Consider the following 24155-nt stretch of genomic DNA (forward strand, 5'->3'; position numbering starts at 1 on the left):
CACGTGGTCAGTGCCATTGATCCTGGAGGTGACATGGGGGTGACACAAAGGTGACATCGGGGGGACAGAGGGGTGACACTGGCTGTGAGGGACACCATGGGAGGGGATACTCACATGGTCAGTGCCATTAACCACAGGGGGGACATGAGGGTGACATGAGGGTGACAGGAGCTACACTTTCTTTGACCTTCCTCTTCTGGCGGACATACCTCTTCTTATTCTTTGCATCCTTTACCAAGTTCAACTCCAGTTGTGTCACGGCTCACCTGACCCCATCCTTACCTGACTAGGTGATGTCCCTAGACTTTTAACAGGACTTCTGTCTCTGATTCCTTTGTCTGTGTATTTCATTCTTGCCCTTTAGTTTGGCCAGTAGGTCTCGACTCATTCATATTGGTCTCTTGCCTTCTTGGCCTGATTTTTTGTACCTGATGATTAAAATCTCTTGCACTGTATGGAAAGTAATCATAAAGATCTGCCAGCTCTGTTCTGCTCCCTTGTCCCTGAGGGCGGTTTCCCAGGGGGTCCTATTGACTAACTCCCTAAATGACTGGAGCTCTGGTTTCCTAAAATTCAAGGTCTTGACTTTAGTCTTCACAAATAAAAATGAGAGATTTACATCTTGTGTAACTGATGCCTTTATTTCTTACAGCTCTAAAGAGAAAGTAAAATTCTGACTGTGTTGCTATTTCCCTCATGCATTTAACATGAGTTTGTCCCCCAAACTGTAAATGACATCCATTCCTTGGAAAGTAAGTTTCTGGATCTCTCAATTGCCCTGTAGAACCAACTTAGATAATTCATGGTCAGGCTGGTAAATTTGCTGTTCTGCGAAAGATCAGGAATTTTGGGGTTTTTTTGTACATAACTATATTACATCACATTTTAGATTGCAAATAAAACTAAGAAATATATAATGAGAATGACCTTATAGTAAATATGGAAACAGTTTATGTAAGTCTTTCTTATCTTGTTTTGGGATAAGACTACGTGATAAATTTTCATGACCCTGTGTGGTGGTTAAACTCAAGTCAGAAACCAAGCCCCATGCAGCTGCCTGCTCACTCTCCCACAGCAGGTTGGGAAGAAAATAAAAAGGATAAAAGATAGAAAACACTTGGATTGAGATAAAAAAAGTTTAATGGCCAAAGCAAAAGCCACAGACACAAACAAAACAAAAAATCAATTCACTGCTTCCTATGGGCAGGCAGGTGTTCAGCCATCTCCATGACAGCAGGGCCCCACCACTTGTAACAATAACTTGAGAAGAAAAAGATTACTTCAAAATTTCCCCCTTCCTTCTCCTTCTTCCCACTTTGTGTACTGACCATGATGCCATATGGTCTGGAAATATCCCTTTAGTTGGTTTGGGTCACCTGTCCCATCTGTGTCTCCTCTCAACCTCACATGGAACCCAAACTTCCTCACCAGCATGGCAGCATAAAAGCAAAAGAAGCCTTGGCTGTGTGTAAGCCCTGCTCAGCAACAACAAAAACACCTCTATGTTATCAACTTTGTGTTCATGACAAATCCAAAACATATAGTAGCCACAGTGAAAAAAAATATAGCTCTACTCCAGCCAAAACCAGCACAGTCTGTTTCAGAGACATACCATGAAGCTTCTGATGACAATGTCCCTGAACCAGCACTGAATTAATTGTGAGCAGATGATTTGTCATTTCCAGGGACTTATCAAAAATTGTTAACTATGAAAACCTGCTTTTCTGAGTGTCATAAAGAAAAGCCTGTGCAACAGCATTTCCTTTTATTTTAAAACATTTATATAAAATGGATACCTTAAAATGGAAAGGACACAGTATTGGAAATAGTGTAGTGAGTGGGTATATATTTTCTGCATTAAGTTTCTCTGTTATTTGTAGTGACTCTACAATACAACCTTTTCCTTCTCTAATTGGAAAATTTATGACTCAGAGATTTCTATTAGTCTTAGTAAAGAGATGATCTAAAATTGAGTGTCTAAACCTGCAATCTAACATGTAGAACATGTTCAAATATGTGCATTTTTTCACAGAAGAGATTAGCAAAAGCCGTGTTAGTGCTCATCAGAAAATAGAGCTAAAAGGAACATCACAAAAATGTACTGGTTTGCTGATAATCCTGCTCTGTGAAACTAGAATACATATTTTCATTTGCTAATCCTATTTACAGAAGATAAAGTCCCATGCTTCGGAGCACTGCCAACCGTGAACTGCTTGGTGTTTAGCACATAATACTGCTGCCTGGGCAAGTGAAGCATTGTGTCTCGCTCCTTTAAGTAACCCAGTTAAATTGCCTCTGCCTACCACACCTGGGATTACAGGACACTTCATACTTTTTAGATAAACACAGAATAACGATGAGAAGCAATTTTCAAGGTATTGCCCCAACTACTCAGAAAAACAGATGTAAATGAGAGAAAAGCTGTTTAGAAGAAGCAAGGTCTGGATTTGCTCTGAGATAGAGTAAGACTGCTGGAGAAGCTATTGGATTTGACAGAAAAACACAGAAGAGATCATGGTGAGTGACAGTGGGAAGAAAAAAATGTTTGGAAGTTAATGGTGTGGAAATAAGGTAGGTTCACCAAAGCTCTGCATGTAACTGAAAGGAAATTGCTGCTGGTAAACACTAACTGTGGCTGAGTGCACAGGATGCACAGTTGGCTTTTATAAGAGGTTTCTTGCTGCTCCTTCTAGGCAGCTTGTATTGGTCTGTTCTCATTCAAGTGGATGAGCAACTATTATAAGACCGTCACAGTGTGTACATGGCTCTGTCATTTACAAGTGGGAAAAATAAAGGTTTTAGAAAGGAAAAATGTGTATTGATAGCTGCTTCCACAGGACAAAAATAAATTTTCTTTATTAGCTTCCTAAGGAACTTAGTGCTCCATGTCTCACTCCTACTTTTTGCTTTGTCTTCAAGAGTTCTTTGAGCTTAATTTATTGGTCTCCATCAGTCTTTTTGCTGTTCAATTTCATTGCTTGCAATTAAACTCTTTGGAACAGGAATGTGTGTGTCTGAACAGTCCCTAATACAACTGATGTGAGGTTTCTCTGTAAATCCTGCTGGAATATTACTCAGAGGCTGTACAGTTTTTGAGAAAACTTGGACACAGGGCCTTAGATTATTGCTAAAATTACTGTGAACTCTACTTAATTTTTCTTTTTGATTATGAAAGGATTAGAGTAAAAATTATGTGTGTAGAAAGGCATTCATCTTAACTTGTAGAAATGCAGCTTTGATCATGAGATGAAAATAGGTATGTGAAAACTGTGTTGTCAGCTCTTAATCACAGAAAGAGATTGAAAATTTAAGACATGAGGCTCCTTGCCTCATAGTCCCTCACAGGCCAAGGTGAATTACCCAAAAGTCAGAGTGGCAGAAAATATTGTTACCCTTTCTCTTGAGTTCAGATAGAATGTGATTAGGTAAAAAGGTTAACACTGGGCAGCTTCCTCTTCATCCTGACTGCTTTCTAACAAGATGATTAGTCTTAACTGACAGGAATGAAATCTCAGAAATGTAAATGAAAGATAATTCCTATTTTTAAGGTGCTGAGTGGTATGATCCTATATATTTAATACATAACATATATATTTAAATATATATTAATATACAATTATATATATTTGCTATTTAATATTTAATGAACATAAGTCAAATAAAAAACTGTTTTTAAAATCCATTTTAAAAGAGTTTAAAGGGTCAGTCAGCTAAAGAAAAAATAGTTACAATAGTAGATGAAAATTTCCATGGGTATTAAGGCTGAAAATTTTGCATGCAGGATAGTGTTTATCTGTATTTCCTGGTTTTGTTAGAAGCACTGCATATTTGTGACACTTACTGTTATCTCAATAGAATAATTGAACTTTTAGTATTTTTCACCTTCTTTTGTGTAAATATTTAGCTTCAGTAAAAGCCTGAAATATGTTCTTTTTTTTTTCCTTCTTATTTGGAATATGTGGTAAAATTGGATATGAACAGCAGAGAACACAGGCATGCTGAAAATCACTCTTTTAATGAGAAATATAAAAGGATTCCTTATATATTTGCATCAAACAGGATATGTAACAAGTGCCTAATGGAAAAAAAATAATTTTTTATATACTTGAGCATGAAAATAATAAGGGAATTGTATTTTTAAAGGCCATTCTAGTTCTATTAAACAGAAGAAATTATCTCATTGTTGTTTTCTGGTAAGAACTATATTAGGGAAAAACTTGCTAATATATCTCATCCATAAATTTTCTTATCTCAAGGATAGGACACTCAGAAAAGCCCAGGTTTTGTGTAATTCCCTCTGAGACTGGGAGGATGGAGATAGGATGGGAAGAGTACTTGAATAAAATGCTACTCTGAAAGGGGTTCTACTTCTACCTCAGAGTCTATCAAGGCCAGAGATGTTCTTCTGTGCATTTTGTATGCTCTTGAACTGAGCCACTGATTAACTGCATCCTTAGGCAGAGTATAGTGCAGCTCACTCAGCTAAATTCTGCAATATAGCCCAAAATATAGGGACTCAACCGTTTTTTGTACATAGTGGTTTTGGAAGTTTAGTACATACCAGCATCAAATTCCACAGTTCAGGATTTTTTTTCCCACCAGAAAGAGTTGTGAGAATAAAAAAAAAACCAAACAAGTTGAACTTCCATTCTTTGTTAGAGTACTTTTCTGTCTCTTACCAGACATGTGACAATAGAACCAGAGGGGGTACCACTGGCACGGTAAAAGAGTAAAACAAAGAAACCTACTATGCTTCCTAGAATGATACTTGAGAAAGCACGTTTGAACTAGCTCTCATGAATCCCAGTTGGATATCTTAACCTTTGAACTCCAGAGGTGTCAATTTTTAGTTCTGTAAAAGTTGTTATTTAATCTAGCTTGATTTGGGAGGTATTTTTAGAAACTATACACTCTTCAGAACTGTAAATCAGCTTCCTGTTGAGACATAGATCTCCAAGTGGGTGATGTCTGTTAACCTCACACATAGCTGACACACAGCTGGCCAGACTCTACTTGCAGGAAGTGCCATCTGAATTTGCATGAAACTAGATATTGAGATGAAGTTCAACACCCAGACACACTTTTTGAGGATTATAAAATGATCAAGAGTATGTTTCATTTTAATGCTTCCTGCAGAAAAGTAATTTCTGGATACTCCTCACTAAACCAGAGCATTCCTGTGTGAGGATTTTCATCCAGGATGGTAGACTTTAATCCAGTGGTCTTCATCAGTTGAAAAATGCTCCTTTCCATGGTACAGTCTGAAAGGCCAGTAACAGTATTTGATCTACTTAGGACGTACAGTAGTGAACCTTTTCCCTAAGAATCTAACTCCCTTAATTGAGACAGCTCTTGCAGATTTATCCAAAACCTCAGACAATTCTCTCTGCCAATCTCTATTACCTCCCACTTTGTCTAGCTTCCACACATGCCAACTGCCTTTCAGGCATGTCTGAAGCCTTGCTAGACATTTAGAAATCAGGGAAAAAAAACATTGTACAGCCGTGCTGAAAAGCATATGTACAGTAAAAAAAAAAAAAAAAAAACAAAAACAACAACAACAAAACCAAAACAAACAACTTCTTATTTGTTTGTTTTTTACTTCAGAAGGTTCTTTCCTCCAGCAGTATATCAAGAGCACAAGGTATACTGAAATTTAGAATTTCAATGGTGCAACAGTCTCATGATTTCTTAATAACACTGATCTTTAATCATGGAGAGGTTTTCAATTGTTGTGACAGTATTATGGAACATTATGTTAATATGAGTGGTACCAAAGGCTATTGAGGAAAAAAAGCTCATTTCTAGACTTGAAGTTAGTTGGTTGATATTGGTTTTTTTGCAGATTTTCATTTGCATGTAATAGAAGTATTTTTCTCCTTTGAGTCAATAACTGTAAAGAGTTCTTATTCAGTAAGTTAAAAAAACTTCCTAAATCCAGTATTTGACAAAATCTAATAATCCACTAAATGATTTTACATTTCTTCAAAAACACAGGGGAGAGAAAACATAGTGAAGGGTTTGAGTTGAGGACTGGGAGAGACCACTCATCAAATACCATCATGGGCAAAACAGGCTCAAATTAGAGATATTGACTGAACTTATTACTACAATATCAGAACGGAATAATAAGCAAAATAAGACCTTTAAAATGCCTAAAACCCCCCCTCCTTCCTTCCCAGCTCTATCTTCTCTCCCAGTGGTGCAAGGAGACGGGCAATGGGGGTAATGGTCAGTTCATCACCTGAGGTTTTCTCCAGCTGCTCCTGGAGAGGACTCCTTCTCCTGCTCCAGCATGGGGGTCCTCCCTTGGGAGATAGTTCTCCGTGAACTTCAATGTGAGTCCATTCCCAAACTGCTGAAGTGTGGGTCACTCTTCCACAGGGTGCAGTCCTTCAAGGAGAGGCTGCTCCAGCATGAGCTTCTCTCTCTGTCTCAGTTCTGGTGCCTGGATCACCTCTTCCCTCTCTTCCACTGACCTTGGTGTCTGCAGAGTTATTCCTTTCACATATTCTCATACCGATATTCTCTGGCCACAACTACATCTGTGCAATAACTTTTCTTATCCTTCTTATCCTTCTGAAATGTTTCTAATTGGGCCAGCCTCTACCAGCTATCTGTACATCCAGGGACTGGCTCTACTGGATACTGAGGAAGCTTCTGGAAACTTCTCACAGAAGCCATTCACTGTAGCCCCCCCACTACCAAAGCTTGGCCATGCAAACCCAATGCACGATGGAATAGGGAACTTCATATTAAATTGCAGATCACAGCTACCTCACTGTGAATATGGGAAGGTTCAGATTTTGAAATTATCATGACAAACTGGAGCAATCATGTAGGGGCAAAAAATATGTAAACCAACATGTATAACCTGAAAATACTATCTTACATAAGAACAAACTGCTCTGGTAAGAGATGCCAAGAAAGAGCTCATGAGATCACAAGGTGAAAATGAAATGTAAAAGCCATGTTGCTGCCCAAACAGGAATATCCTTAGATGAACGACCTTGCTCTGTTTTGGACAGGGCAAACATACAGAAAACAAAATATTTTTTAAGTAAGCTGTACAATAGTAGTTCTCAGTTGAAAAAAATACATAACACTTCATCTGTGACTGATTTAGAAATATGTGCAGCTACTGGCAAGTCCAGAGAGAAAGAATGAGAACAATCAGAGGCAGTAAATTTATTTGTGAAAACAGATTGACCAGCTTAAGACTGTCTGCCTTGAAGAAAATAGAATTCATATGGAATATAGAAAACTCCTAAACCATAAAAAACTATAGCAGACATGTAACCACTTTTTCAATATAGAAACCTTCTGAGATATAAGAAGTAGGGAAGTAACCACCATTTTTTCAGTATGCAAAGTAGATGAGATGAGATTTGCAGCTCAGGTTTCAGAGATAAAGATGCAGATAGTCAGATGCTGATAGGTAACAATATCTAATTGCAGATTGAGTAAAATACATAATGCAATTGCAAAGTTTCTATTACCAATGACAGTGATAACAAAAGATTGGACAAATTCTTGTCAAAAATTATGTCGATGAAATTGATGCTTTATAGGTGCAGGGTAACCTGCTCTAGAGAGTCACTCAAAGTTTTTGATATTTTGATCAGAATCTTTAGCTCTTAACACAAGGTAAATTGATATTATTTGTAAGTAGATAATAATAAACAGATTAGAGAATTGAAAAAGAACTACTAGATAGGTTTTCTGAGGAAAATGTCTAAATAGTCTAAATTTAAATTTAGACTATGTGAGAAATTTTGCAATTTTTCTTTCTCTTAGTCCAAGTTTAGACAGCTTAAAACCATTTTCTCTCTGAGATAGAATGCAAAGGAGTAGAAATATGTATGTAATATTCCTGATAATCTTGCTGCCTCACTGCAAAAGCTACAAATCAGCTTAAATGTTGGGTAATTACTTCTTATGATTATTTATTTTATTAAATAGCAATTCAGATTGAGGTTGAAACAGTACTTAATGTACCAGGAATGAAAATGAACCTACTTAAGGATGAGAAATTATCTATGACAATCAATACCAAATGGTTGCAACGGGAATGGTTGTGGAACAGCAAAAAAAAAAAAAAAAAGCAGACTGCCTTAGGAATCAGGTCTAAGGTGTTCTGTACAGAGACTTTTTGCAATATGGAACTGAATTGTCCAAAGACTGCCTCAGTTGAATTAAAATGCAGTCTTATTTTAAAGTATCCTTGATGAGTTTTCTGATGATCTGGAGAGCTCTGACTAGACAATACAATCTTTTCTCCTTCGGGATGATAACAAATTATGAGTGCTGCAGAAAAATACATCTTTTCTAAAAAATTAGTATTGCTTATTAACCTGCTTATCTTTGGTCATAGTCTCTGTTTGGTTTTAATCATGAAACACCATAGCTTTCAAGTTAGTGTGCTTTCTTTAGATGTAAGAGTTAGTAGTTATTTTATATAACAACATGTATTTCTGCATTTAAATAATTGAAGTTGGTTTGTTTGGCTTTTTAGGGATTAATCCACTATTTCACTAAGGTAAATCTTGCATTCAATCACTCATACACTACTGACCTTGGAGTATTTTTCTGCCTGTTCATAATTTTTAATCTTTAACCTGAATTTGTGACTATCAGTGTACTTTATACAGATTTCAACAGGCCTTATGAAATAATTTTATTTGCATTCCCTTTGTTAAAAATGAAATTTTTATGTATAAAGGAAATTATTCTAAGTGTTTGGAGTTTTTTTGATTTTTGGGGACTTTTATCATTTTCGTCTGTATTATTATTTTTTTTAAAAAGGTTGTTTGATATAAAATGGACAGGCTCCTGCAAGCATTCCTGAATGTTTAAATGTTAATGTTTTAGAAGCATTTTGTTTGATGACTATTTCTACTTTAAAGCTACATAAAGTAAACAAAAGGGGTGGAAAAGTTCAAAAATTAAGTATTTAATCTGGTTTAAAAGAAATTGTTCAATTACCACTCAGAACTCTTATGTTTGTAGCTGCTAACTATGAAGTGTGATATCAAGGTTTTGCTGTGAATCTGCTTTTTGCTCATTTTTGCTTTTCTCTTCATTTTAGTCATTGCAGCATTTTGAGTCAAATAACTAATGCAAAATAACATTGCTATGATTTAAACTAAGGAATACTTTTACAAGCTTTTAAGAAACTATACTGGTCTTGCTTTCTGCTGTCTTATCCCATTTTTGGAAAAGTTTAACTTGCAGCAGATGAGGAGGTGTGCCAATTGACATCCATATGTCAGTCTTATTTTAAAGTTAGAAGTGAGCATTCTGTACTTATCTGTTCATTGCAAATAAAAAAAATTACTGAAAATCTCCTGAACTAGCCAATTCCTTGAGCAGAGAAAATCTAAAGAGTACACAACATAGTAAATCTATTACTTAATGAGGGCTTGTATTTATATTTTCATATCCCAAAGATTCTGTAAAGAATGCATTTCAATAATAAGATTAATTTCTCTAATGTCTTGTTGATGATGTGATAATGGAATTGTTCACTTTTGTCAGGTTCTGTTTTTTTTTAAAGTCTTTTATAGCAATATCCTCTATTTTTGTCAATACCTGTTTTGAAGCTCTACTCCTCTGAAGCATGTAGTTGGCAATTTGGGTTACTTAATGCAAAATCTGAATATTGGATATTCACAGTCTGAGATGACTCAGAGATGACTCACAGTTGTTTTATTGGTGGAGGTTTTCAGTTGTTTTTTATTATTTGCTTTTCTTGATTTGTCCACGAAGTACAAAAGTTGCACTTGTTTCAATGCTCTAATGGTTGAAATAGAATCTCTGCTGGTTTAAAACATACAAACTGCTTGAAATTGAACTGAAAAAGAGTCTATAGCATAAACTAGTAAAATCAGAAGGATCTTAAATATATTTTGAGACAGTGAAAGTTCTTATGAACTGTTAATATCCTAGCATTTTTGAAAGGTGGTCAAAAGTCCAGCTGTGCTTTGAACTTAAGGGAAAGTTTTGTTTGAGTAAATCACATTGACTTTCAAGTTACTAATACTGTCTCGTTTCAGAAAAGAGAAAACACTCAAGGAAAATACTAAAAATAAGAGAATCCTAGAAAGGCTTGTGAAATCCTAGAAAGTTCATCTTGTTCCAGCCCTGCCATGAGCAAGACACCTTCCACTGGTCTATTTTGCTTCAAGCCCCATCCAGCCTGGCCTTGAACATTTCTGGGAATGGGGCAGCCACAGCTTTTCTGGGTAACCTGTGGCAGTGTCTCACCACCCTCCCAGTAAAGAATTACTTTATGATATCTAATATAAACCTACTCTCAGTTTAAAACTATTTACCCTTGTCCTGTCACTACATCTCTTGTAAACAGTGTTCTTGGAGCTCCCTTCTGGTACTGGAAGGCAGCAAATAGGTCACCCTGAAACCATCTCTTTTCCACATTGAAAAAAGCCAACTCTCTCATCCTTTCCTAATAAGAGAGGTGCTCCATCCCTCTAATCATCCTGGTGGTTGCTCTCTGGATTCACTCCAACAGCTGTTTTTCTTGTGTGATTCTAAACTTGGATCTCAGCTCTTGGGAGCTAAGGAGGAAATTATCTCTGCCCACTGAGTGGCAGTGACTTGCATGATTTTATGTATTAAGCAAAATATTTTCAGTATTAATGATGAAATGATGAAATGTGTATGCCAGACTGTCAGATACTATTAAAACCTTGTATGGAATTCTGTGTATGAATGCATATTTCTGTTGAATAAAGGAAGTGCTTACAAAGTGCACTTACGGAGAAAGAAATAATTAAAAAGGTCTCAAATTAAGAAAAAAATATATATAGTAAAGCAACAAATGACATGTAATTGTCCTTAAACATTTAGGAATGTCAAGTCTTTCCAATAAGAAAAGTGTGAACAAAAGATGTTATTTGAGAATTGGGCCTGTAAAGTTCAGGAAAATGATAGCTACATACACTTCCCCAATATATTAGGATTTTTAAATAGAATTCCTTTACACTCTCACACATCATGCTTTCTACACAGAAGATATAATTCATTCACTGAAAATGGAAATTAAATTGAAATTGCTTTCTTAAGAACTATTTAAAGAATAGATGGGTAATAAAGCAGTTCTAATAAAAAGAAAAATCTTCTAAAAAAAAGTACTTATTAAAGTCTTTCAATAATCTGATGCAGACAAAATGAAATCAGAAAGCATGAACACCCCTAAAAATATGGCTTTGTGAAATTTCAAGTGCTGCATTTGGTGCAGCAGATATATGTTTAAAATATTAAACGTTTGTATTGAATCTTAACACCCAATATTAAAAAAATTCATTTTACTTGCTGCAATTGTCTTTTAGGGGTTAAAAGAGAAAAGAGGATTATTATATCAACAGATTACTTATTCACAGAATTGTTGCAATTTATACTATCTGAAACCTTTTCTGTAATCATTCTAAGCATGGGTTTCAAGAGTCTTAGAATGACACATTTCATTTAACATTGTGACAAAGATCCTCTCCCAGAAATGCAGCCAGTTGCTATCCTTAAAACTGACCAATTTTACTCTGCTGTTTTATGAATTTCCGTGGAGGAATACAGAGAAAATTGGAGAACCAAGAACTATCATTTAAATATTCTGTTGTAAGAAGTTTGCAGTTTCATAAGATATATTTATTTTCATATTAGCTCTTCTCTACAGTCAGGGTTTGATAAGGATGGCTAGTTTTGGTCAGAACAGAGAGACAGTTGAGGTTACTGAAGCAATCCATCAGGATTGCTGTACATGGTGTGCCCTGAATCAACTTTCATAGTCAAAAATGCGACAATGCAATGTCTTTAGTTTCTGTTTCTTTATTCCCCTGAGTACTTTAATAGTGATATTATTTGTATTCTTGATAGTGAACTGTCATTTTTTCCTAAATTTTCCTAAATGTAATTTTTTTCATAAATTACTTTCCTAAAGCTTCGGTGTCTTGACTTGAAAAAGGTTTAGTCCAGCCATTCAGGAAGTAAAAAGAATACTCACATGAGAATACTTGTGCTGGCCCAGACCTCTGAAAGTCTGAGAGATAAGGCATCAGGCAGGATTTCAGTTCTAGTGCTAAATACATTTCTTGACACAAAAGAAAATTTTTCCAATTTAATTATTCCCCAGACAACATCTTTTCTCCATTTATATTTAGTCAATTTTTTCTGGGTTAAAATGATTCTAAAAGTTGTTTAATCTCAGTCACTTGACCTTAAAAAAATCAACCACTTTTAAAGATTTTTTGAAACATATGCATGGCTCTCATAAAACTTATGAAATTCATTTACATATCACATGGTACTCCAAAGCTAAAAATTAAAGTCTGTACTAGACCAAAAAGTATGTTTGTCTCCAGGGGTTTAGAGAACAACCACCATAGAGGCCACTCAATGCAACACAAGGGTTTTTTTGTTAGTTAATGGTACTAAAAAACTGTTACTTTTTTTTTTCAAGAGTTTCTGATGTCTGAAATTATGCATTTTTCTTAGTGCACTGAATTATTATTACTGTTTTGAATCTCTGTTTATTCTTCATGTAATCTCTGTGTGTGTTGAACCACGTACTTTAATCATTCTAGTGTATATGTTGTTTATCTCTACATTGTTTATACCAGAATCTTTCACATTAATGACAATAATATCCTCTCAATCTTCTGTAAATAGGTAGTTTCAAGATAATATCATATAGTTATGATGTTCTAGTATTATCAATAAATATTCTTCTGGTTGCAATTGTTTTGACAAAATATGCTATTCCTTTTTCTTGTCAAAATGCAAAACATTCAGAAAAAGCTTACTGTTTGAAGAGAAAGATTTATAAGGTATTTGATTTTCTGCTAGATTCACATGACAAATATATATGCCAAAAGTTAAGGACCACATTTAGTTTATGTATTTCACTTCAATACAGCCAGGATTTATTCTGAAGCTTCTTTTGTAAGAATTCTTTGGCAAAACTGTTCAGTCTACATATTTCTCTGCAAGGATGATAAAAGAAGAAATTAATTATGTTCTTTTTTATGAGGAAAATAAGTAATCTAGAAATTACTACTGGCTTGCAGCAGGACTAACTTAATAGAAAAGAAACAAGTGTTTATTAAATACATGGAATTTTTTATAGTTCAGTAGCCTCAGAATTACATCAATATTAAGGAAAATTACATGATGAATGCCTAAATTAACAAATCATTTAAATATTTTTCAACATTAAATTATTGAAAACTTAGTAGATAAATATATATGCAGGGATGTGAAGCACATTTCAGGAGTGGTGCCAGAGTACACACTACCTATAAGGACAAAATGTTTTCTAAGGGAAATGCCTTTCATGAAAGTGAAATGTGATAATTTCTCAGACTCCAAAGACACTTTTGGTTTGGGCTTTTTTTCAGATGTACTAGCACATTGGTCTGTATCTTCATCATCCAGAAAACCGTGTACATTTTTTGCCATCTTTGCTAAGTAGATTAAAAAAATTATTTCCTTTCTTTCTCCTTATCAGTGCTGGCCACCCTTGTAAAACCAAATGCTTTGGGTTTTGATGCACGTCCTCTAGTGAATCTTGCTAGGCTGATGTGACACATCCATCTCCAGCTCTCCCAGCCTTTTTTGAAGCAAAGTTTACTGCCCCTGTGGAGGAGGTGATGAAAAGAAAATATGCTATAGCATTTTTAGTTTGCGTTCTGAAGCAATAATTTAAACTCATAATGAAAAGATGAGTTTTATGTGGTTTGGCTAGACCAGAATAAAGCTTCTGGCATTAGGCAGGACATTCTCTTCGGTGCAATAATTTGCTAAAACACCCCTACAAGAGGACATTGATCAGAGCTCTGATTTTGCCTTGAATCCTTTCTTACACATTAGCATAGATTCTGCAACTTGGCTAAGCTTGACAGAGTGTGACGGTACTTCTACCATGGAAATAGAACTTCATTATTCAAGCAATATGTCAGGCATAATCCTCAGTCCTTCTAAGCCATGTTCCCCTCCTACCAAGCTATTTTAGGGTTTAGCCTATTTACTTAGTTTTTCAATTTCAGAAGTGCCAAAATTGGTATCATAATGAAAAAAACATTGCATGAAATCAGGAGAAATTAAACCTTTTTGTGCCCACTTCCAAGTATGTGCAATCTGAACACTTATTTTATTGGATTCCACAGTTCATTTGAAGTGATGATGCATGTCATTGATAGACCTCTAATTTCCCACAAGCCTCTAAAATATGCTATCTCAGCAGCAGTTTTGCTGAGAATATGCCTTTCCAATTCCAGCTATAAGGCTAAAGTATTCTGAGCAGCAGGTGCCGTTTATATTTATTGTGTAGAAATTATTTTGCTACAGGTGCCGGTCATTTGCAGGTTTTTATAACACTGTGGAAGCATGGTGATACCATCTTCATGTTGATCAAAGTGCTGAGACTAGGAAGCCCTAACATTTCTAAGTGCTGTATCATCATATATTTAACTATAAGAGAAAGGCTTCTGTTGGCAGATGTAATAGCTTTTTGCTCTGTCATCAATGTGAGGATAGATAGTAATTCAATTTTTCTTCCATAGTCTGTGTTGATTCCGTGTAAAATATATTCAAAATTAAAGGAAAAAAATACTATTAGCATAATATTTGGGAGTCATCCTCTTTGTTGGGGAACTCAACATGCTAGAAAGATAAATAGGTCATATCCAAATAAGACTTTTAATTTTTTGTTGGCAATAAAATTTGATTAATCAATAAACCTATTTTAAAAAGTTTTAAATAAAGCCATCTCTGAAATATTATGCTCCCAGTGCATTGATCTGGTTTGTATAAGAAGTGTAAGCTTAAAACACCTGAATGCATGCTGTTGCCTGCTTGCCCTGACTCAGTTGATACTTCTGCATTTCACCACCATAAAGGATTATCTCTTTTTCTCTTTCACACACACTCTTGTGCATGTCCAAACACACACACACAAATGCATATATTTATAGTCTCTGGTTCATACACTGTGTTTGACAAAGAACTGTTGTGTCTCTCCCTCATACATTTAGCTGTGGTATTGGCCAAAAACTTTAAGAATACAAATAAAATCCAGAAAAGTAGGCTTCTTTTAATACAACATGACTATAAAGTATTCAACTCCTATCTCAATATCTAATCTTACATGTCAAGAGTGAAAAAAGCCATTTTAATTTTTTTGAAAGAATTTAAAAACAGATTTTATTTTCAAATCATACTTTTCATTATATATAAACTACTCTGGTACAGAAAAAATAATAATATTAAAAATGTGTTCTTTAATGTGAGAGCTCACTTGCTGTTTACAGCTGAGTTTACTGTACAAGAGTCAAGAGATTTCAACTGCATCCTTAGTTTCAATAGATATCTGATTCTTTGCTATTGGCTTTCTTCTCTGGAAATTGATGTAATCTGACAGGTCAAATTTTTTTTAGAAGAAAATTTTAACCTTGAATAGTCTTGTACATGGTTACAGGAGAAGGTTGGTTTGGTTTTTTTTGGTTTTTTGTTTGTTTTTAAATGAAATGCCGATTTTTCAAACAGATTTCAAAAGTGTATTTGATACTATTAAAATTTTTGTTGGTCTACCAATAGCATAAGATTCACCCTAATAAAATTGCTATGTGGAAACGGCATCCAAATTAGACAAATGCATGTCATAAAATATCACTATCAGTTATGGTTAGTAAATCATAACCATGGGCAGAACAGATGACTTGACAGTTCATTAGGAAAGACAGGAGTCAGAAAGCAAGACGTTTTAATAGCCAAAATGTCTGATGTTCTAGACAACTAGACTTAATATAGCAAGGAGGAGAGAGAAAAATCAGTTTGCTGAAATTAATTTCTGTCCAACCCTCTTGTAAAAGTTCCTACTCCAGAAGGTTAATTTGGTACAAAGATAGCTATTGGAAAACTTGAATTTATCAGATTTTTTTTTTCTGGAGGGGAATAACTGTTTATATTCATACTGCTAGCATGTAGCAGTACTAAAGATAAAAAGTATTAGAAGTCAGAATAATAAGATCATTTTATTCTGAGATAGAAAGTTGAGAAGAAAAGACACACTGAAGGAATGGATGAAAGGGATGAGTCCTTTCAGCCCCACAAAAACCTAACTGTTGCCATGTTTTCAGTAAATGATTATTTAAGAAGTTTGAGAAGAATTTTGGAAAAAAAGAGGTACGGGGTAGTTGTCCATCTGCCAGGCCTTTGTCTGAAAAATGAGAAACAACTTGAGATAAGGATACAAGCATTGGTATCTGCTTGCTAAAATTGTGAGCCACAGATTTGCTCTTGTACTCCTGTTCAGTTTTGGGCCCATCTCTACAACTAAGACACTGAGGGGCTGGAGCATGTCCAGAGAAGGGCAACACAGCTGGGGAAGGGTCTGGAGCACAAGTGCTGTGAGGAGCAGCAGAGGGAGCTGGGGTTGTTCAGCCTGGAAAAAGGAGGCTCAGGGAGAAGATCATCACTCTGTACGACTGCCTGAAAGGAGGGTGTAGCCAGGTGGGGTTTGTCCCTTCTCCCATGTAACAAGTGACAGGACAGGAGGAAACAGACTCAAGCTGTGACAGGGAAGGTTCAGATTGGATGTCAGGAAAAAATTCTTCACTCTAAGGGTGATCAGGCATTGGAACAGGTTTCCCAGGAAGGTAGTGAAGTCAGCATCCCTGAAACTGTTCCAAAAATGTGTGGGTGTGGCACTTGGGGATGCAGTTTAACAGTGAATAATGTGTTCCTTAATTCAGAGTTCAACGTTATGGTCTTAGAGAGCTTTTCCAACCTAAAATACTCAATGATTCTATGATTGTACTGAGCATCAGAAATGGATGTTTTCATTATTGAGACATAATGCATGGAATAACAGTTGCTTGATTTTTGTATTAAAGAGAGAGACACAGAAATCAATAAAATTGCAACTTCAAGCTTGAAAAGGAAAAAAAACCGCAGTAATATGACGTAATCCCTAATAAAAACCAACAAAAAAAAACCAACCCCAAGCCAACAGGTAGTCTAGGGATAGTAATACTTAGTCATTTTCAGAAAATAAACTTCAGATCCTTATTGAGACACTTGCTATACGCAAAGCAGTTTTTCTTGATTTTGACAAATTGCCTTCAGGTCTGTTTCTTTAATTGTTTATTTAGGAACTGGCATTCCATATGAGTAAGTGAAGTTGTACTTCTAAAGTAGACATTATCTTGCAGTTGTAATCAGTATATCTCATCTGCTTTTTTCAGCTGAAAATTAGATTATGAAAATAGGTTTTGTCTAAAATTTAGTTTTAAATCAATACACAAACAGCAGGTGACATAGATGGATGTAGATAGAGATAGATTAGAGATATAGATATAGAGATAGATTAGAGATATAGATATAGATATAGATGCTATAGATATAGATAGATATAGATATTCTGCTTATCATTAACCTGTCTAGTCTACTGGTGTCAGTGAACAGTGAAAAACAAACTGAGAACTTGTGATCTTTTTGCAGAACTTCAAGATGAATATTGCAAAGCACATTGTTATTTGGTGTGGGCTTCTCAGTACATTCCACCAAGTCTTTCTCCTTTTTGTACTAGAGACTATAAAGCTTTAATCTTGGCTGTAAAAATCAAAACCATATTTGAAAGGTGAGCTTGAGGGAAATCATGGTTTTAGTGCAATTTCATATTTTTTTTAACAAAGAATTCCTTCCAATTTGAATAGATATTCTCTTGTTGACAACTTAGACTTAACTGAAAATAGGCAATTTTGCATTCAGTGCATACCACGAGTTTTATGTGAGTTAACACATTCATTAAAATGTATGGATTTAGGAAAAAATATCGCTGGACAATTATGCTATTTTAGTTTCAAGATTCTTCCTTTCATATAAGCTGAAGCCTGCATCGTTCTTTGAAAGGAAAGGATGAGCCCGTGCTGTGTGGTGTCCTTAGACTGACCACAGGGCACAACTTCAGTTTAGTGGAAAATTTCCCATTTTATTAATACTTGTAGATATTTTTTTAACTGTATCAAAGACAAAATGTCTGATTTTTAAAGAAGATTAATGAGATGTTTTCTTTCAAGGATGTATGTGGATGACGCCTTAATATCTTTTATTAGCCTTCTTTCAGCAAGATGGAACCTCTCATCAAGATTTTTTTCTCTATCCAAATTTGGTAGGTGTCTATCTTACTAATATTTCCCACAGAAGAGGAAATACCCTGAAGCCTCATCTTAGTGGCTTCACTTTGATGGAGAGTCTCCCTGTTTGTCTGTCCTGACAGCCTGAGTCAAATACATGAAACACCAAGAGTAACCTAGCAGTCATTTTCTTCAGTCCTTCAGGATTAGCATTCCTGGTGTCAGACTAGTCTGAGTAAAATTTAATGGGAAAATAAGCTCCTCTTTATTCTAACAAGATAAAAAGTGGAAACTCATTACTAATACTGAGAAGAGATGCAAGGAATTGAAATTATTCAGGAAGTGTTTGTTTCAGCATAACTAGCAGTGTTTATTACCAACAGACTTGATAACAAACATTGCCTCCTGGGCAGTCTCCTCCCCTCGTTGACAGTCACTGTTATTCCCATGGACTGCTACTGCTCACTAGGGGGTTCCAAAAATTCTCAGCCTTCATAATTAATCAAATCAAATTATCATCTTGGAAGAACTTGCTAATGAAATACTGTCAGTGACAATACTGACTTCAGATTTGCAAAAGTAGATTATAAACCTTCTCATTAGGCATTCTCAAACAGTTTTGGCAACTTGTTGATGAGTAAACAGATGCCAGTGAATGTCTGTGTAAGTGGAAGAAGGTATGCTTTCCACTAAGTATATCTACAATGCATCTAAGAAAACAAACTTTTTTTTTTTTAATAAGGAATATGGTATATTAATTAACACTTGAAAAATATTAAGAGAATTATTTATAGCTTAGATATTTCTGGATATCAGCTGACTATAAGTACAAAAAACCACAGCTGAATAAGCCCCCCTTTAATATAGGATAATAGATGGTCTTTTAGGACAATAGAAGATACCCTGAGACAAGGATTAGAGAAAGAGAAGTGGAAAGACTGAAGAGAACTGGAAGTAAAAAGAAAACTTAAAGGAAAATTAGGCAGAGGGTGGAAAAAGCAAAATGTTAGTGCATGGGAGAGATTTCCCTGAACTGCACTGACAGATTTTCTCATATCATTATGGGTTATGATATCATGTAGTTGTCCAGCATCTGCTCTCCTAAAACTCAGTTTTGTCTATTAATTCACCAGGATTTTCACACACTTCCAGATGGAGATAATATGATGAAGCTCTTGACTGGATTTGGCCCTCTGTGCAGAGAACTCCTTGGCTGTTGCTGCATCCTCCACTGTACAAATTTGTTCTTTTCTAGAGGGATTAGCTTTACCATGAAAATGTATGCTTGGTAAAGCAGTGTTCCAGAATGGCAGTCAGGGAAGACACACAGTTATTGAGCAGTGATGGTTGAGGGACAGATTTTCAGTCAAAAGAAAATCTTTCACCACCTTGTGAGCTAGCAAAAGTAGAGTAAAGCTCTGAGGGCAGAAAGAAGCATGTTACCAACTACAGAATCCATCAGCAGGAATAGCAATCTCTTTTAAACACTAGGCTCACTTTCTCTTCTGCTGATCTCTAAGTGTGGGTCATGCAACATTCTGTCTCTACAAAGAGAGATTATAATGATCCAATTCATGGAAGTCAGGGCAAAAAGGAAAACTAGGATCAGTGGGTCACAGGATAGAACCTTTGAAAATGACTGAGCCTTGCATGAGTCTGAAACAGATAGGAAAAACAAGATGTAAAGCCAGAAATCAACACAGTAAATGAGACTGGGTGGCAAGCCAGTGCCAATTCTGTTAATTTTTTTTTTAAATTCTGCTTTCATAGGAAAATTAATGAGCTAAAAATGTTATTGCCTTTAAAACAGGGTCTATAAGGATAATGTAAAACCTTTTTTATCTCCAAGTCTTTTATTGTAATTTATTGTGTAGGGTAAAAGTAATTGCATTTCTTCACAAAAACAAAGAAAAAGAAAGGGGGAGAAAACCCCACAAAACAAAACAAAAAACTGCTACTCAATTCTCTCTATCCAAAAATATTCCAATATCCATTGTACAAAATGATACATTGTACATTTATTCATTGTATAAAAACATGGGCAGTTTGACTAAATTTCTATACAAAGGGACATGATTTAGTTTTTACTAAAAGTAATAAAGGTAATAACATTCACTGAATTTTCAGAAAGAGTAGTAGCCTATAAGTCTACAAAAGACAAGTGCTAAAAAGTGCAGCACTGAAACAGTTTTCATTTTTGGTAGTACAATGTGAAATACATGCTCTACCACATCAAATGGTTGATAGAATGCCTATAACATAACTGGTTTCTTGTAAGGAATGCTAGAAAAAAGAACATAATCTGCACCATTTTTTTTTTTTGTAAAAAAGTAAATATGTTAAAAAGAAATTAGAGAAATATCTGGATTGGTATTGGAAATTCATGAAAACAAGTTCTTCCTTAAGAAGCTTTATTTTAGCTATATAATCTGAGAGAGGAGAGAAAAAGAAGAATTATCTGTATTGTGAGAACACACTGCTTGCTGTAGTTCCTATGTGGGGCTTATAGGATATGAACACAAATTTAGGTGCTTATATTCAAGAGCAGGTCAGAAAGCTTATAAGAAATGAAAAGGCATCACATACTGGACTTTGATGTTCTTTTAGCATTTATCTTTCCATTTCTATAGAAAATTATTTAAGAAAGGATTTCTGTGCCCTAAAAATCATCAAAGACCTAGTTGCTATGTATGCACCAAATGTTCCAAAGCTCAAAGCCACAATCCTCTTCAAAACAGCCTTCAAGACCATAGTGACATCTTTTAAATGTATGGATGTTTTTGTTTGTTTTTATGCTGCAGTTTTCCTCCTTTCTTCTCAGACAAATGTCATTCATGGCAACTCAGGATTGGTTATTACTCTGTTAGCATCTTGGTGTACTCCCATTCCGACATTAAATGCAGAGCTGAACAGGATAGTTTTTGTTATACCTTTTGGCAGTGAGAAGACTTAATTCCCCATTGCTTCACTGCAGATTACTACAATGTTTTTGTACTAAACATCCATTGAGTTCAACCCTGAAGCAATTCATAGAAAAAGAATAGACTGGAATGCAGGTTTGCCAATCATGGAAGAGATTGATTCCTCCCATCAATTTTCTTTCTGCCTAGTCTGATAATTTTGTGTTTGAAAACTGACTTCAACATGAGGAATGGAATCATGTATGCTATTTTGTGTGTCAACACTTTAGGAACTGGAAACTGGGAAACAAGGCTCTGAGTTTTTGTGACTGAATTGAGATAGGACAGAATAACAGACTTTCTTCTGCTGGTGTTTTAACAATAAATGTCAACTCCAGACACTTTCACACCTCGATGTTCCTAAACAGAGAGAGGCTTTACGGGATGCCACTTTGGAGTCTTTCATTGGAAAAATAGTCAGTATCCTAAATTTGCGCAGGCAGGCATAATCTTGAGTGTTATGAATAAATATCAAAGAAAATGAGAATTCAAAGATATCCCTCTGTTTGATATACCCTTTTGGTTAGCTGTGGGTGACTGTGTTTTGAACAATCCTGAGACTGTGTCTCCTGCAGGACACTAACTTTCTATGAAACCCTGATGCACAGGAGTGCCCTATCTCAACAGGATATCTGAAGAAGGTATTTTGAATAGCAGCTTCTATTTGCTGAATGATAGCTAATCCAGAGAATCAACAGAATAATTCTGTTCATTAATTATAAATTTATATATTGATAGTTATGAAAAAATGATGTGCCTTCTTCAAATTGGACTGAAATATTTCTTTGCTGGTCCATTGCTCTTTAAATATGTTTAAGAGCAAACTCTCAGGCTTCCTTATTACCTTCCTAAAAGAATGACTTGATTCAAGGCTCCTAAAATATATGATGAAACCCATTTTTACTCACATCTTTCCTAAATTGGTTTGCCTAAGATAGCGATGAATATAAACATAAGAAGATAAATGGAGTGTCTGCTTTATACCTAAATGCAGAATGTTGTAATTTCCAAATGTCCTTTAAAAAACAGTGAAGTCAGATGACATTACAAAATCCTATTTTCATTATATTTATCTTGCATATTATACTCTGTCAACAACAATAACAAACAGTTTCTTAACTCAAGGCTTTTATTTAGAACTTTAAAATTATTTATTAATTCCTATATTCTTATTTAGGTTTCATTTACCAGTTCCATCATTATCTGTTTCCTTTCCTTTTGCCTCATTTCTTTCCAGAGGTTGATACTGCCTTGGAGGAGAATGATATTCAGGCTGTATCACTTTGTTGTTCTCTGAAGTTGGGCTGCATGGAAATCATAAATGATGCAGTGAGTGCAGCACTACAGTAGGAAACAATAAGAATACCAACAAACTCATGGTTAGACACTGAGTTTGGCAATATTATGGAAGTGACAGTAGGCAAACTGTCCAAAAAAAAGGTAAACATAGAAATAAAAATTAACTGTGTTCAGAATTCTTGCTTTGGAAGAAAATAAATGTGGGCGAGGAAGCCAAGTGGTAAGAAGAGAAAGAACAAATACATGCCACATTTGGGTAGTTTGTTTTTTTTTTTCCTGGAGGAAGATAAATTTATCACGTCTCAGTTAAAATAACTTATTTCCCCATGGAAACAGAGCCACACTTTCAGAAGAAAAGAAAGGAAATTTCTAGTGATACATTTAGATATTGATAATCTATTGATAATCGCCCACTAGCAGTGGGCAAACTGTTCATTGACAGATGTAGTGTAAATGAATTGGAAGATACATTTAAAAGATGAGATGTATAAAGCTTTCAACAGGTTCATTTCAAGGATAATTTTCCTTCTGTTTAAGGGCAGATGGAGAGATGTCATTATTCTCTTGATAGTTATGCAGTTCCAGTGCCTTCAGTTTGGAAATTAAGATTGCAAATGAACATGGGACAGAAGCTGACCATATTGCTAAGCTTGAAGAAAACTCTTGTAACATCTGATGAAGTTGCGTAGATTTTGAGCCTCTGAGATATGAGTGAGAGCTCTGAAGAAGCAGTAACAAAGATGGTAAAACAAACTGCTGAATGTGAATGCATCTTGACTTTTTTGATACTAAATCAGGATAGAATTTAATAAAAAAATCACCTTAAATATGATTTCCAAATTGACTGCACAATCCATTTAGTTCATGCACACCTGTGTGCAAACAGTATATTGATGTAATAGCTACACCTGATATAAATGTAAAAACACTCAAGAGAAATCAGATCTTACTTCTGCCTGAAAATCAAGTCCTGGCAAATTAGTGCTGGACAGGCTAAAAACTTTGCAGGTAGTAGCAGACCAAGTTTATAGTAGGAGAAGCTCATACCCATGTATTTCTTTGGCTCTTGGGACTGATTTATTGCAGTGAAGTAGATAGTCATTCTCACAGGGGTAAACTTGTGACCTCAAAGCACATCACTTGAAGTGGGGAACAGGTCACTGTAGTGTGACATCTAACAAGTTTATTTTCTCCTCCATGTAGCCAGTACACTGTAACACTTTTCAAGCTTCATGCACGCATTGCTACTTTAAAGTACATGCCTCCTACATGTAAAGACTATTTCAAGTATATTAACCAAGCATTTGCAAGCTAAATCTGACTGTGAAAAGTAAGCTAAAACTCTGTATCAATTTTGGGAGGGATTAGACTGAAAATACGAGTTGAGCTGAGCTGTCTCTAGATGCCTATTTGTAACATAGACCTCAGATGTAGGGGATTTGAGCGATGTCGGTTTGGGGTTTTTTTGATAGAATTAATTTTAACCTGCAAGGCCATGCCAGAAATTCTGGTGATTCCTTTCTTTTCTCTCATGTTACTTTGGTATCTCAGGAGAAAAGCACACATTTCTTTTGTTCCAGACAATTGGACTTCATGTACATTAAAATAAGTGGATTTTTTGGTAGTGAAACCTTATATATTTTTTAAAAACAAAATGTGGGAGTTTCCATTGATACTAGGGATGTCTACACCACCGAATAAGTACCTAGAAAGGTACATCTAGAAAAGGTCGATTAATGGTACATGT

The 24155-nt window shown here is 35.3% G+C and overlaps 1 protein-coding gene across 7 annotated transcripts in view; it reads left to right on the plus strand.

The window, feature by feature from the left end:
- Positions 1–24155, plus strand: part of CNTN5 (contactin 5) — a 600552-nt gene that overhangs the window by 235735 nt on the left and 340662 nt on the right. Inside the window, exon 1 of one of the 7 annotated variants that reach the window (XM_038141252.1) lies at positions 1874–2571. The exons of 5 other annotated variants lie outside the window; for them this stretch is intronic. The gene's annotated coding sequence lies outside the window, so the exon portion shown is untranslated. Of the gene's footprint in view, positions 1–1873; positions 2572–24155 lie in introns of those variants that run through there. One more of the 7 variants, XM_038141242.1, reaches the window with a different exon arrangement.

Source organism: Motacilla alba, chromosome 1 (assembly GCF_015832195.1).
Source record: "Motacilla alba alba isolate MOTALB_02 chromosome 1, Motacilla_alba_V1.0_pri, whole genome shotgun sequence".
Lineage (NCBI taxonomy): Eukaryota > Metazoa > Chordata > Aves > Passeriformes > Motacillidae > Motacilla > Motacilla alba.